At 47.1% G+C, this 15,810-nt stretch overlaps 1 long non-coding RNA gene across 1 annotated transcript in view; it reads right to left on the reverse strand.

Moving 5' to 3' along the window:
- Positions 1-3,728: 3,728 nt before the first annotated feature.
- The window catches only part of LOC144691843 (uncharacterized), a 386,040-nt gene continuing 373,958 nt past the window's right edge, over positions 3,729-15,810 (reverse strand). The window contains exon 6 of the long non-coding RNA XR_013579224.1: positions 3,729-4,099. This is a non-coding gene — a long non-coding RNA (uncharacterized LOC144691843). The remainder of the gene's footprint in view (positions 4,100-15,810) is intronic.

A 15,810-nucleotide genomic window follows, 5' to 3' on the forward strand; every position in this document is an offset into this window, starting at 1 on the left:
ACTGACCCTGAGTCTGGGTCATGTGCCTTCTTACATCATTGTGTGGGCAATACTGCACTCAGTCCCACATTAACGCTATATGTGCCAGACCCTTATACCATTTCTCATTTGGCACCTGTGCCTTCAGCTGTCTAGGCCCTAAGTTCTGGAATTCTCTCAATAAACCTCTCCTTCTCTCTCCTCCTTAAAACCTAACACTTGACCACGCTTTTAATCATCTCTTTGGTTAAGTCTGATTAGGCTTCTGTGAAGCACCTTGGAAATGTTTTCTATGTTAATGCTGCAACAGCTACGTTGCCACAGTAAAATATTTAAGCATAAAATGCTTTGGGACACCTTGAGGTCCTGAAAGGCAATGTATAATCCTCATAGGTGTCACTTCAGCTCTACATTCATACTGTATACCGCTGACATCTACTGACAATCTCCAGTACTGCAGTCTTAACATTGTTGCTCCATAGAAACTGGGGAATTTCCATAGGCTTGCAGTATAAAAATAAAATAGGTTGGAGTATAAAGCGAGCTGCTCCTCCTGCTATTCCCCAAAGGGAAAGTGAAAGTGTATGAAGGTGCACTTAAACAAATCCATTGCAGTTCATTTATTACTTTACATTGATACTTTTACAGATTTTAATTTCCCCACTCATCTGTTGAGATCTTCCAAAATCTCAGGCTGGTCCCTGCACCTCTCTCTGCAACTTTGGACTGGCTCATGTCACCAAAGCATCGAGCAGCTGTTCAATTTGAAAATAAAAGCAGCTTTACCTTCTTGAAAAACAAGTTAATCCCCAGGTTGAAACGGAGCCTCTCACTTTCCAAAGATTCCTTTGGAATTTCCCAGTGTTGTTCAACACAAAATGTGCCATCATTTGGAAAACAAAGAAGTAAGGCACTCAACAGTAAAGAAACACTTGCAGACACCATTGTAGGAACATTGGAACAAGTAGGAGGCCATTCAGCCCCTCGAGTCTGTTTCATCATTCAGTTAGATCATGGCTGATCTGTACATCAACTCCTATTTACCCGTCATTCTCCCATATCCCTTAATACTCTTACCTAACAAGAAACAATCAATCTGAGTCTTGAAAGTTTCACTGGATTGCCAGCATCCGTACCCATTTAGCAGTGTGAATTACAGATTACTACCATAGTTGGTGTGAAAACAGTCTTTCTGATTTTACATCTGAACAATCTAGCCCTAATCTTTCATAATATCCTCTTGTTCTGGGTTCCCCCATAAGAAGAAATAATTTCTTTGTATCTACTCTATCAAACCTGTTACCACTTAAAACATGCTGATTAGGTCACCTATAATGCACAAGATTCTGAGGGGCTTGACAGGGTAGATGATGGGTGGGTGTTTCCCCACCTAGGGGAATCTAGAACTAGGGGGCATGGTTTAAAAGTAAGGAGTCTCCCATTTCAGATGGAGAAGGAGATGTTAGAACCATATCTTCTAGCACAATAATTTCTGTTGAATTATGTAAGGACATTGCATTATCTGGACACTTGGAAGCTGACCTGGATTTTTTTAAAAAGGGTCTTAAGTTCCCCTTGGACTGCCAACATGCATGGCTTTTCTAGGAAACCACATAACGTCAGCTAACTGAATAGCATGGCCCTTGAGGGGAGAGAGCTCTTTGCTTATTTGAACTCCAATTACTTTAATGATGTGAAGAAAAACTGGTTTAAAGGAAAAGACTAATGATTTATTGGACATCACCTGCTGGAGATAAGCTTTAAGTTTTGAACTTTTTTTTTTGCACTCGTTTGGGAATGAACTGAGAAAGTGAAGCTACCCAGCTCACGCTCTACTTGCCTTGCCTGAAACAGAGTGGCTATCAGTACCCAGTTAGGAATCCTCATCTCATCGGAACTTGTCGGTCTTTGGAAACCCAAGAGGCTAAGATGAGAAGGATTAATCCGGCTCTATCCTACTCCAGGCTGAAGCTCCATTGATGAGAAGCTCCAGGCATCTATTGGAACTAGCGATACGTCTTTACATGAGAGAGCTCCAGATCGACAGCCCCGAAACCCTGCGAACTTTATCCTTTGTTTTATTAAGTATTTTCTGCAACCACCCATCTCTCGTGACCCTATCTGTTTGTGTGTGTGTGTGTGTGTGTGTGTTGCTGGGGAATTTAAAGAGGGATAGATAGTTACACTTCCAGGTTACAAATTATGTCTTAAACAATCCTTGCAACTTGTCTCAAAAAAGAAGTTTTGTTTTATAATTGATCAATCATTCTGAGTTTATTGGAAGAAGCTTGGTTAAAGTCTCTTTCATTCTGGATCTAACAGTAGCGAAGGTAAATCATTAGCTATTTTGGTGGGCGAGTTAAAATTTCAAACGAATGGTGCAACCTGCGGAGTAGCGGGACTAGATAAACTGCATGCTCCTCCCATCCCAGTCGTAACAGGGAGAGAGTTCTTAGATGGAGAGAAACTGTTGCCAGTCGTGAAAGGATCGAGAACATGAGGGCACAGACTTAAAGTAATTTTCAAAAGAAGCAAAAGCGATATGAGAAAGTAACTTTTTCATGCAGCAAGTGGTTAAAGACTGCCCGAGAGCGTGGCGGAGGCAGGTTCAATCGAGGTATGCAAAAAGGAATGAGACTGTTAGTGAAAAGGAAGAATGTGCAGAGTTATGGGGAAAAAGCTGAAGAATGACACTAATGAGATCGCTTATTCAGACAGCAGGTGCAGACACAATGGGCTGAATGGCCTCCTTCTGTGATTCCTGGTATCTCACCATTAAGAAGATAGTCCAGTTTGTCTTTCCTGAATCTAAAGATGATGCTCTCATGCTTCCTCATGTTAAACACCATCTGCCATAGTTTTTCTCATTCATATCTTTGTTATTCCTTCATGGGATGTGGGCATCACTGGCAAGGCCAACATTTATTGCCCATCTCTTATAGCCCTTGAGAAGTTGCTGGTGAACCACCTTCTTGAACTGCTGCAGTCCGTATGATGTTAAGTGCAGCCAGGGTGCTGTTAGGGAGAGTGTTCCAGGATTTTGACCCAATGACAGTGAAGGAACAGTGATATCGTTTCAAGTCAGAATGGTGGGTGACTTGGAGAGGCGATTGCAGATGGTGGTGTTCCCACACGTCCGCTGCCCTTGTCCTTTTAAAAAGTAGAGGTCATGGGTTTGGGAGGTGCTGTCAAAGGAGCCTGAGCACATTGCTGCATTGGAACATAGGAACATTGGAATAGGAGGAGGCCATTTAGCTCCTTAAGCCTGTTCCACTATTTACTGAGATCATGGCTGGGCTATGGCCTAACTCCATAAACCTGCCTTTGTCCCATAACCCTTAATACCTTTGGTTAACAAAAATATATTAACCTCAGATTTAAAATTAACAATTGATTGAGCATCAATTGCTATTAGTGAGAGGGTTCCAAATGTCTACCATCTTTTGATTATATGTGTTTCCTTACTTCATTCTTGAAAGAATTGGCTCTATTTTTTGGTTTATACCCCTTAGTGTTAGACATCCCAAGCAACAGAGACAGTTTTTGTCGATCTACTGAGAGTGTTGTGGGAGGATTGAGGCTCAGGGAGCATTAATTCAGTGCAGGCACAGAGAGATCGACAGGACATCACTAAAAAACCACAGAGTGAACAAGCAATGTCATAACCAAGGAGCTAGAGCTGAGCCATGGGTATTATACTCCTGATAGCCAGTTGATGAAGGAAGAAACCAGAGCCAGTCTTTACTTGGAATAGATTTTATTCACAGAATGAAACATTTAGGTACATATCTCCTGACTCCACTTGGCTTTTGTGTCAGTGTCTCTTTATATGTGCTCAAGTAACTATCCAATCAATGCCCTTCACCTGTATGTACTTAATCTCAATTGATACAATTAATACTAAGGAGTTAAGATCACTATTGAGGCAAGGATATAAGATAAGGAACTAGAATGATTAAACTGGGTTTGAAAAATGTGAAGTTTTACATATTAAATTTTAAGTCTTACTTTTATTTCTCATCATTTTAGTTAGTGGTCTAATAAATAGAAACATCATACAACCTCAGCTCCATTAACACGCATCTGTGTCACGTGGGAACTCCAGAATGCTTCTTCCGCCCTGGAAAAAAAACACATGTGTAGCAAGTGTCATTAGCAAGGAGTTCAAGGTTTGGAAATAGAATAACAGCTGGACCGTTTGGGGAGCCTCCACAAGACACAAAGCACATTTCAGGTGGACTGCTGCACCTTAAGAGTGTGCAGGCAAAGAGGGAATGGGTAACTTCCAGATAGACATGGAGGACCAGGCAGGTAGTGCCAAAGTTCCCTGAGTGCATCTCTCTCTTTCTAACTTACCTGGCAGGGTAGAGACTGTGATGGTCCTCCCAGGAGGAGTGTGAATTGCAATGCTTTGAGTGATATTTTATTTTGGGTGGGGGGGGTTCTCTGTGTGGGCTTCAGCCTTTTACCCTGTTAGGGTTGGAGCTCTCCTGTGGTTGTTGTTTTCATGCTGGCCCAGGCCTTGAAGCCTGTCCTGTGAAGACTTAAGCAACGGCTACAACCAATGGCCAAGCTGTAAGCCCAGGATGTGTAACACCATTTGGGTGGTGGTGATAAACAGCGAAGGGGGTGCACCCATCGATCGTGCCTTCTTCAAATCCTTTTCCAATTCTGAAAAGCTGGCAGCCATCTTCTGCCTGCAGGATTTTCCCAGCGGCGGATCCTTCAAAGTGGGATTTACAATATTCCTGGAGCTGTTCAAGAGGGAGGAAACCTCATGGTGATCCTCACGGGGGTAGTCGCTGTTTCTGCTGCTGGTGCAATGGAATCGTGTGGTGACCATCCACCTTAACAACCCCAATGTTCCTGTGGTCGATCTGCTCACTTGGTACTAACTTGCACTGAGCGCTAAAACTCTGGAAATATTTTTAAATGCCTCTATTTAGTAGACTGCTATGTAAACTGACAAGGAATAACGTTAAGATTCGTCCCTGATTTGATCAGAAAAAAAAGAACCCCTGCTTCTGAAAGACTGAAACAGCCACCAATCCAATCCAATCCTGCTGCAGTGTTGAATTTCTTTCTCATTATTCTGCTTTCAGCTTGCGCTCAAACTCTGGCTTCCATGCCAGAAAACATGTTGACTTTCTGCCATCACTCGTACCTGATGGTCCCTCCAACCGTTTCCCCTCAGGATCACTCTCTCTGCATACCTGTAGATGGTATACACTGCCTACCACTGTGCGTCGAGTGAAGGTGGTGCCAATCAAGTGGGCTGCTTTGTCCTGGATGGTGTCAAGCTTCTTGAGTGTTGTGGGAGCGGCACTCATCCAGGCAACTGGAGAGTTTTCCATCACACTCCTGACTTGGGTCATGTAAATGGTGGGCAGTTACGATGTCAATTACTCTTCGCAGAATTCCCAGCCTCTGACCTACTCTTGTAGCCACAGTATTTACGTGGCTGGTCAGTTCAGTTTCTGGTCAATGGTAACCCCCAGGATGTTGATAGTGGGGGATTCAGCACCTCAGTGATGCCCAGGTTTGAGCTGCTAGATCAGTTCTGAAACTGTTCCATTTAGCACAGTCATATTGCAACATGACACAAAGGAGGATTTCTGATTATGTACATTAATAACTTTGTGCTCCCTTACACACAATTCACTGTGCCTCCTAACTTACTGTTATCTACAAACTTAGATAAACAACTCTACATTCCTCTACCCAAGTCCTTAACATAGATAGTGAAAAGTTAAGGCCACTTGCCTGTGGAACACCACTTGTTATATCTAGCCAATTAGTAACAAGCCTAGTATCCATACTCTGTGTTTCTAAATTAAGAGAGCTCCCATGTTCCTCTTCAAATAGTGCCACGGGATCATTTATGTCCTCCTGAAAGGGCAGGAGTGGCCTTGATTTAACATCTCACCTGATAGATGGTATCTCTGTCACTGCTCCCTCAGTAACTCCACTGGGAGTGCCAGTCTAAATTTAAGTTCTCAAGTTTCTGGACAGGGATTCAAACCTACAGCCTTCTGCGTGGAATCATCCCAAATTTGCACCAAGTGTGGTAGTGGGGTAGTGAAAAAAGTCATTTTACCCGCCAGCCACATTGGCGGGTTTTCACACCATGTCGTTCCCTTCCTGGCCTCATTATTGATGCATTCACAGGGAACATCCCAGATCGCCAGGTGGTTGGGCTCAGATTTGCCTGTGACCTCAGTGCTTCGTCGCTCCGGGCACTGTATTTAAAGTGCACCAGGGCACATGCCCGCTTCACGTCTACAGGTCAGGCCTGCTCCAGGCAACAGGTGGCCCCAAAAGTAAAGAAAACGGCAGCCCCCAGATTTAGTGACGCCTCTCTGGGGCGCCTGCTGGACTCAGTGGACGGCCGCTGCAACGTCCTCTAACACCACTCTGGTCGCAGCAGGTCCACCAGAGTCACCAATCCGGCATGGGAGGCGGTGGCAGCGATGCTCAGTGCCACAGGAGCACAGAGGAGGTCAACCACCCAGTGCAGAAAAGGGTGAATGGTCTCATCTGTTCCGCCAGGGTAAGTCAACCATTTCATCACTCTCAACTCACACATTCGCAAACCCCTCACATATTCACAGGGATCTCACACCTCAAGGGACAACACCACTAAGTCTCGCACACACCCTCACATCTCCATCAGGCTCATATCCTCTGGAGCTCCCATCCTCATCACGTCCATGGCTCTGCTCAGCACACAAATATTCCGCACAGTGCCATGTGTCTTGCTCGCACTCTCTCCATCTGCTTTCATGCAGGAGAAGCTGGCTCACAACAGCAGGGAGAGCTCCCAGACCGGAGGTGGAGTGGCCCACATTAGCCCCCTCACTCTCTTTGAGGAGTGTGCCATCGCACTGACTGGTGAGGGTGTGGACGGTACCTGTGGCGAACACCCACATGAAGATCCTGCACCACATTATCTCTCCCTCAGCACCACTGTGAGTGCTCTCTCTCCTGTTTTTGACTCTGCTGCCATGCACTAATTATCTCTACTTTAGTTCACAGGGAGCTCTGCCAAGTGATTGATGCCCTCAGCCAGCCAGTCCCTCAGCTCCATACAGGTCCTCACCTCCAGCGAAGAGGACATCTTCTCCACTGAAGAGCTGGAAATAAGCAGCCTGGAAGACCCATCATAGCGCTTACCCACACCCTCCAGCAGCGCAAAGACGGACACCTCGGTGGGAGCTAGATCTAGAGCGGGCTCAGATTCACAATCTGGTGGTCACCACATGGACACGTGTCCGCAGCAGGAGGAGGCAGGTTCAGCCGAGCTCCCCGGCACTCGGAGGACTGCTGGGGAAGAGGCATCTGTGAGGTCCGAGTCAGATGACGGGCCTCTGGATTCAGCCTTCCAGCTCACCCTGGAGAAGGCGGGGAACGCAGAGCTGTTGGAAGCCCTCAACAGAGTGGCACATGAGTTAGAGGAGTGCATCCGTCTGCTCTCTGGTGAAATGGTGCCCACATGTGCACATATGAGGTCTCCTTGGGAAGGTTGGTGGATGCCATGGAGACCCTGGGCCAGCAGAATGCATGTATACCTGCACTCCATCATGGTGGCCATGGGTGAGCTCCTGCTGTGGCAACGTGAGAGGGAAATGGGACACCTCAACGTCCCTCCAGGTGCTCCTACCCCTCAAGGAGTCAGGCCAGGGCACTCCGGCACCTGAAGGGAGGAGGAGCAGCAGCTGGATACCCCGGGTCATCCACTCAGGAATCTCACAGGCTGTCTGCTCCCTCTGAGTCCCATTTGCCTGTGACCCCCCCCACCACACCACCCCCCCATCTCAGCCTTCTTCTCTGTCACTGCAGGGGAAGCAGCTGGCCAACAGGACAGCCAAGGCAGCAGGGGCCTCAAGGCCTCAGCTCTCCACAGGACACATGCTGAGGCAACAGGGCAAAGCATTGCACAGGCTGTCTCCACCCCTGCTGCAGATGTCAGGGCAGCACCTAGAAGTGGTAGGCCTAGAAATTCTGATCACAAGTGGTTGCACGGGTGAACACATTTTGACAATTCATAATCTGAAAATGTATTCACTCTTGCTGAATAATATGCAATGATGTCTTTCAGCTTTATTTACAACCTTCGCGAGTCCTCCCATTGCATCTCCCCACCCCCACTAGCAGTTCAGCTGCACGTAGTTGGACCACCAGTGATTCTGGAGGGAGCAGTGTGTGTCTGGCTGGGCCTTTCGGAGCCTTGTGCAAGCATTCGCCCAGACACGCAAATCCTTCCTCCATCACATCTCACTGCCGGGCATTTGTCCATCTGAGCTGACCTGCATCCCCGTCCACCCACTGATCACAATCCCATGCAGCACCTGTGCCCGTCCAACTTGAGGCTCCATTCACTTTCAATTTCGACAATCATGGTCGTAGCGAAGTATATTGTTCGCTTCGCTGTCCTTTCCCCTCCCCCAGTCACCCATGCCCTTTCCCCCATCACTGTCGACCCCACTGCTATCACCTTCCACCTCCCCACCATCACCTACTAACCTCACCCCTTGTCTTTCCAGGATGTCTAGGTGAACGTGCATGTTCCCTACCTTCCTCAGAATCTCACCCCCATCCACATTGACCTCCCTGAACTCCTTTCCACCCCCGGGATCTGTTTCTGCGTCCGAGTTCCCACCAACCACCCTCACTGTCCCTTCTGCTGCTACCGCCGCACCCTCACCCTCTCACCCTACCACCTTCCTCTGCCTCCTCTCATACTCACCATTCCCTCCTACCACGCCCACCCTCGTTCACTCCCCAGGAGGCAGTCATTGACTCCACAGACCCCTTCCTCGCATGCTCACCTGGACATCCCTACCCTTACTCCCTCCTCCACCCTTACTCCCTCCTCCACCCTTACTCTCTCCTCCGCCCCCTGACACCTTCCCCCTCCGAACTCCCTCCTCCCCCAGGACTCCCTCCTCCCCCCAGATACCTCCCCCCCTCTGAACTCCCTTTTCCCCCCGGACACCTCCCCCACTCTGAACTCCCCTCTCCCCCTCTCAACTGCCTCCTATCCCACATACCTTCCACCTTCGAACTCCTTGCACCCCCCGCCTCAAGCTCCCTCCCTTACACTTTCCTCCCCCCTTACAAATACCTCCCCACTTGCTGCAATCTCCCCCATTACACTGTCCTCCCCCATACTCCCTCCTCCCCTTCCCAACCTCACCCCCTCCCCGTACACCTCCCTCTCCCACCCCACCTCGTACGCCTTCCTCTCCCACTCACAGCTGGAACTTCCTGTCCCTCACCTCGTCGATCATCCGTGGCAGCGCCTGGCCAAGGCCGTGATGTTCCGAAGCGGGTCCGAAACATCAACGGAGACCTTCCGCTTTCCGTGAGCTGCTTCACGGTGGATCCACGTCCATCAAAATCCACCCAGCACGTGATGCACGTATTCCTCCAGTGTCCGGTAGCTGCAGGACTCCGACATTTTATTTTTCTTGGACGTCCGTGATACTGAGCAAGGCCCCTAATGGTAAGTCCTGACTTCAGCATGTCACACTTGTCCAGGTGTATTCTGGGCCGGCATGTTTTCCTGCCAGCGTAATGGTAAACCTGACGTGGTCGGTGGGGTGGTGGCAATTCCAGTCGGGATTTACTTTGCATCCCATTAGCGGGATGCAAATCGGGTTCATGCCGGCCTCCAGCGGGACTCGCGTTCGGCCGCACCATCAGATGATCCCGCTGTGCTTTCACGCCCCTGATTTCTGCCCCTCCCGGCGGATTGCCCCACCCCGCCCCCCAATGACGCCCGCTACCAACGGGACCAAGCGATTCCGCTCTTGGTCTCAGAAGGGACAGTGCTACCCACAGACCCACGGCTGACACCAAAGTGACAACCTCACCTCACTGGAGAAATTTTCAGCTGGACACAGTGATATCTATCCCATTGAAACACTTCAAATCACTTTACCTGATCAGTGCCACTTTTCGGTTCAGTTATGTTAGCAAAGCAGCTCTTGTCAAAGATATAATTACATCCTACGTGACTGTGACAAAGGTAAACTATCCCTCCCTATCCTTCTCAGCCTGCCTGCAGCCTTTGACACAATTGATTGCATCATCGTCCTCTAACACCTCTTCACTGGGTGGGACTGCACTTGCCTGGTTCCATTCTTATCCATCTAATCATGACAAGGGTATCACCTGCAATGGCTTCTCTCTCTGTTCATGCACAGTTACATCTGGTGTCCCCCAAGAATCCAACCTTGGCCCCTCCCATTTCTCATCCTCATGCCCCTTGGCGACATCATCTGAAAACACGGCTTCAGTTTTCACAGGTTGGCAGGGGTAACATAGAAGACAAATTTGTAGGGTGCGTCGGGGATTGTTTCTTAGAGCAATGCTTTGCAGAACCTACCTGGGAACAGGCTATTTTAGATCTAGTAATGTGGGATTAATAAGAGATATCGTAGTTAAGGATCCTCTAGAGGGTAGCGATCACAACATGGTAGAATTTCTAATTCAGATTGACTGCCTTTGTTAACTATGGGTGGTTCAACCTTCTCATCGAGCCCTTCTTTTTGACCGGGATAAATGTTTGCTGGCGTATGAAATATCTGCTTAAATGTCTGCCACTGCTCATCCATTGACCTTCCATTTAGTCTATTTTCCCAGCCCGCTTTAGACAACTCTTTCTTCATACCTCTGTAATTGCCCTTATTTAAGTTGAGGACACTAGTTTGAGACCCGAGTTGCTCACCCTCAAATTGAATTTGAAATTCTGCCATGCTGTGATTGCTACCCCCTAGAGGATCCTTAATTACGATATCTTCATAACACATTACTAGATCTAAAATAGCCTATTCCCAGGTAGGTTCTGCAAAGTATTGCTCTAAGAAACAATGCCCGGTGCACTCTACAAATTTGTCTTCTATGTTACCCCTGCCAACCTGATTTGTCTAGTCAATATGCAGATTAAAATCACCCATGACATTGTGCAGCATTGGCACCGTTCACCACTGCCATCGCTTACCAAGCCGGAGTGGTAATGTTGCTGCCCTCCTGCAGCCAGAGTGGAGTTTGAGGACATCACAACAACTCGGGTCTCAAACCAGTGTCCTCAACCTAAATAAGGGCAATTACAGAGGTATGAAGAAAGAGTTGTCTAAAGTAGGCTGGGAAAATAGACTAAGAGGAAGGTCAGTGGATGAGCAGTGGCAGACATTTAAGCAGATATTTCATACGCCAGTAAACATTTATCCCGGTCAAAATGTAGGACTCGATGAGAAGGATGAACCACCCTTGGTTAACAAAGGCGGTCAAGGAGAGTATCCAATCAAAAACTAAGGCATACAAAGCAGCAAAAACTAGTGGTAGGCCAGAGGATTGGGAATTTTTTAGGAACCAGCAGTGGATGACTAAAAAGCTAATAAAAAGGGAGGAAATTGATTATGAAAGTAAATTGCCAAGAAATATAAAAACCAACAGTAAGAGTTTCTGCAGGAATATAAAAAGAAAGAGAGTGGCTAAGGTGAGCGTGGGACCCTTGGAGGATGCGACTGGAGAATTGATAACGGGGAACAGGGAAATGGCAGATAGTTTAAACCAATATTTTACATTGGGCTTCACGGTGGAGGCCACTATAAGCATCCCAAATATATCAGATAAGCAAGGAGCTAATGGGAGGAAAGATCTTGTAACAGTTTCTACCACAAGGGACAAAGTATTTGACAAGCTAATGGGACTAAAGGCAGACAAGTCGCCAGGACCTGATGGCCTGCACCCAAGGGTTTTAAAGAAAGTGGCTGCAGAGATAGTGGAGACATTGGTCGAAATATTCCAGAACTCTCTGGATTCCGGGAGGGTTCCAGTGGGCTGAATTTTCCCCCCGTCAGGGGGGAAGTTGATGGGTGGGTGCGTGCGGGCACGCTTCTGATTGGCACCCCCAATCGGAGGCGTGGCGTCATTTTACTGTGCGCTTCCTGTGTTGGGGGGGGGGGTGGGCGGGAAATGCCTAAAGTCAAGAGTGTGCTCTTTCATGCATGCGCACGATAGAGAGCACTCATCTCCCTGAGGCTAAGTGCTGCCTCAGGGAGATCACCTCTACTTTCAAAAATATTAAAAAATAGAAAAAAAAATTTCCCTTACATGTCCCCTCATGTGAGTTGGGACATGTTCATAATTTCCAAAAAAACTTTATTAAAATTTTTAAAACCCTACATGAAACCTCATCCCGCCAGTGGATGAGGTTTCATGTTTTTTCTATTCCCCGCCGGGGCTCCTGGCTGACCCGCCAACCTTAAGGTTGGACGGGCAGGTCCTTTAATTGTTTAAGTGATCCTGTCAATGGCCTCAATTGGCCATTGACAGGTTGGCGGGCGCGCAGCTGATTTTGCTGCGCCCCCGCCTTCCTGAAAATTTAAATGGGGCGCGGTGACATCGGGAGTTCCACCCGATGTCACTGTGCGTCATTTTACGCGTCGGCGAGCAGGCTCCACCCCCGCTCGCCGACGGTAAAATCCAGCCCAGTGGATTGGAAAACCTCTAATGTAAACGCCTCTGTTCAAGAAGGGAGGGGGAGGGAGACAAAAAGCAGGAAACTATAGGCCAGTCAGCCTAACATCTGTCGTTGAGAAAATGCTAGAGTCCATTATTAAGGAAGAAATAGCAGGATATTTAGAAAAGCTTAACACAATAAACAGGGTCAACATGGTTTTGTGAAAGGGGAAATCATGTTTGACAAATTTGCTAGAGTTCTTTGAGGATATAACAAGAGTTGATAAAGGGGAACCAGTAGATGCAGTGTATTTGGATTTCCAGAAGGCATTCGATAAGGTGCCACATAAAAGGTTATTGCACAAGATAGGACCTCATGGTATTGGGGGTAATGTATGGATTGAGGATCGGGTAACACAGAGAAGACAGAGAGTTGGGATCAATGGGTCTTTTTCAGATTGGAAAGACGTAACTAGTGGAGTGCCACAAGGATCAGTCCTAGGGCCTCAATTATTTACTATCTATATTAATGGCGTGGAGCAGGAGGCAGAGTGTAATGTATCCAAATTTGCTGACAATATAAAAATAAGTGGGAGGGCATGTTGTGATGAGGATATAAGGAATCTGCAAGGGGATATAGATAGGTTGAGTGAGTGGGCAAAAACTTGGCAGATGGTTTTAATGTAGGAAAGTGTGAGGTCATGCATTTTGGTAGGAAGAATCAAAAGGCAGACTATTATTTAATGGAGAGAGACTCAAAAAAAGTGCAGCACAGAGGGATCTGAGTGTTCTTGTGCATGAAACAAAAAAAGTTAGTATGCAGGTGCAGCAAGTAATTAAGAAGGCAAATGGAATTTTGGCCTGTATTGCTAGGGGGTTGGAGTTTAAAAATAGGGAAGTCTTGTTACAACTGTACAGGGTGTTGGTGAGGCTGCACCTGGAGTACTGTGTACAGTTTTGGTCCCTTTATTTAAGAAAGGATATACTGGCATTGGAGGCAGTTCAAAAGAGATTCACTAGGATGATTCCTGGGATGAAGGGGGTGACTTATCGAGAACAGCTAAACAAGTTAGGGCTTTATTCATTAGAGTTCAGAAGAATGAGGGATCTTATTGAAACGTACAAGATTCTGAGGGGGCTTGACAGGATAGATGTTGAGAAGATGTTTCCACTGGTGGGGGAATCTTGAACTAGGGGACATAGTTATAGAATAAAGGGACACTCATTTAAAACTGAGATGTAAAGGGATTTCTTCTCTCAGAGGACGGTGAATATCTGGAATTCTCTACCCCAGAGAGTTGTGGAGGCTCGATCACTAAAAGTATTTAAAGAGGAGGTAGATAGATTTTGAAATATGGCACGAGAGAGGAGTTGAGGCCTGGGGCAGATCAGCCATGATCTTATTGAATGGTGCGGCAGGCTTGAGGGGCTGAATGGCCTACTCCTGCACTTATTTCTTATGTTCTTATGTTCTACAGTCCTGTCACATCAAGTTGTGAATGGTGGTGGGCAATTAAACAACGAACTAGGGGAGGAGGTTCCACAAATATCCCCATCCTCAACAATGTTGTACGACAGCAGAATACTGGGAAGTGCATGATAAAATAGGGCAAAGTCAGCATGGTTTCATCAAGGGGAGGTCATGCCTGACAAATCTGTTAGAATTCTTTGAGGAGGTAACGAGTAGGTTAGACAAAAGAGAGCCAATGGATGTTATCTACTTGGACTTCCAGAAGGCCTTTGACAAGGTGCCGCACAGGAGGCTGCTCAGTAAGATAAGAGCCCATGGTGTTAGAGGCAAGGTACTAGCATGGATAGAAGATTGGCTATCTGGCAGGAGGCAGAGAGTGGGGATAAGGGGGTCCTTCTCAGGATGGCGGCCGGTGACTAGTGGAGTTCCACAGGGGTCAGTGTTTGGACCACAACTTTTCACTTTATACATTAATGATCTAGATGAAGGAACTGAGGGCATCCTGGCTAAGTTTGCAGATGACACAAAGATAGCTGGAGGGACAGGTAGTATTGAGGAGGCGGGGAGGCTGCAGAAGGATTTGGACAGGTTAGGAGAATGGGCAAAGAAGTGTCAGATGGAATACAACGTGGGGAAGTGTGAGGTCATGCACTTTGGTAGGAAGAATAGAGGCATAGATTATTTTCTAAATGGGGAGAGAATTCAGAAATCTGGAGTGCAAAGGGACTTGGGAGTCCTAGTGCAGGATTCTCTTAAGGTTAACTTGCAGGTTGAGTCGGTAGTTAGGAAGGCAAATGCAATGTTGGCATTTATTTCGAGAGGACTAGAATATAAAAGCAGGGATGTGTTGCTGAGGCTTTATAAGGCTCTGGTCAGACCACATTTAGAATATTGTGAGCAATTTTGGGCCCCGTATCTCAGGAAGGATGTGCTGGCCCTGGAGAGGGTCCAGAGGAGGTTCACGAGAATGATCCCAGGAATGAAAGGCTTAACATATGAGTAACGTTTGAGGGCTCTGGGTCTATACTCGATGGAGTTTAGAAGGATGAGGGGGGATCTGATTGAAACTTACAGAATACTGAAAGGCCTGGATAGAGTGGATGTGGGGAGGATATTTCCATTAGTAGGAGAGACTAGGACCCGAGGGCACAGCCTCAGAGTAAAGGGAAGACCTTTTAGAACAGAGATGAGGAGAAACTTCTTTAGCCTGAGAGTGGTGAATCTATGGAATTCATTGCCACAGAAGGCTGTGGAGGCCAGGTCATTGAGTGTATTTAAGATGGAGATAGATAGGTTCTTGATTGGTAAGGGGATCAAAGGTTATGGGGAGAAGGCGGGAGAATGGGGTTGAGAAACTTATCAGCCATGATTGAATGGCGGAGCAGACTCGATGGGCTGAATGGCCTAATTTCTGCTCCTATGTCTTATGGTCTTATGGTCTCAGTGCAAAAGATAAGGCTGAAGCATTTGAAACCATCTTCAGCCAGCAGTGCCTAGTGGATAATCCATCTCAGCCTCCTCCTGAGGTCCCCAGCATCACACCTGCCAGTGTTCAGCCAATTTGATTCACTCCACGTGATATTAAGCAACAGCTGAAGGCACTGGATACTATAAAGGCTATAGACACTGACAACACTCCGTCAATAGTACCAAAGTCTTGTGCTCCAGAACTTGACATGCCCCTGGCCAAACTGTTCCAGAACAATTACAACACTGGCATCTACCCAACAATGTGGAAAACTGCCCAGGTATGACCTGTACTCAAAAATCAGGACAAATCCAACGCAGCCAATTACCACCCCATCAGTCTACTCTCGATCATCAGTCTACTCTCGATCATCAGTAAAATGATGAAAGCTGTCATCAACAGTGCTGTCAAGCAGCTCTGGCTT

This window comes from Cetorhinus maximus, chromosome 16, assembly GCF_964194155.1.
Source record: "Cetorhinus maximus chromosome 16, sCetMax3.hap1.1, whole genome shotgun sequence".
In the NCBI taxonomy this organism is placed as follows: Eukaryota; Metazoa; Chordata; class Chondrichthyes; order Lamniformes; family Cetorhinidae; genus Cetorhinus; species Cetorhinus maximus.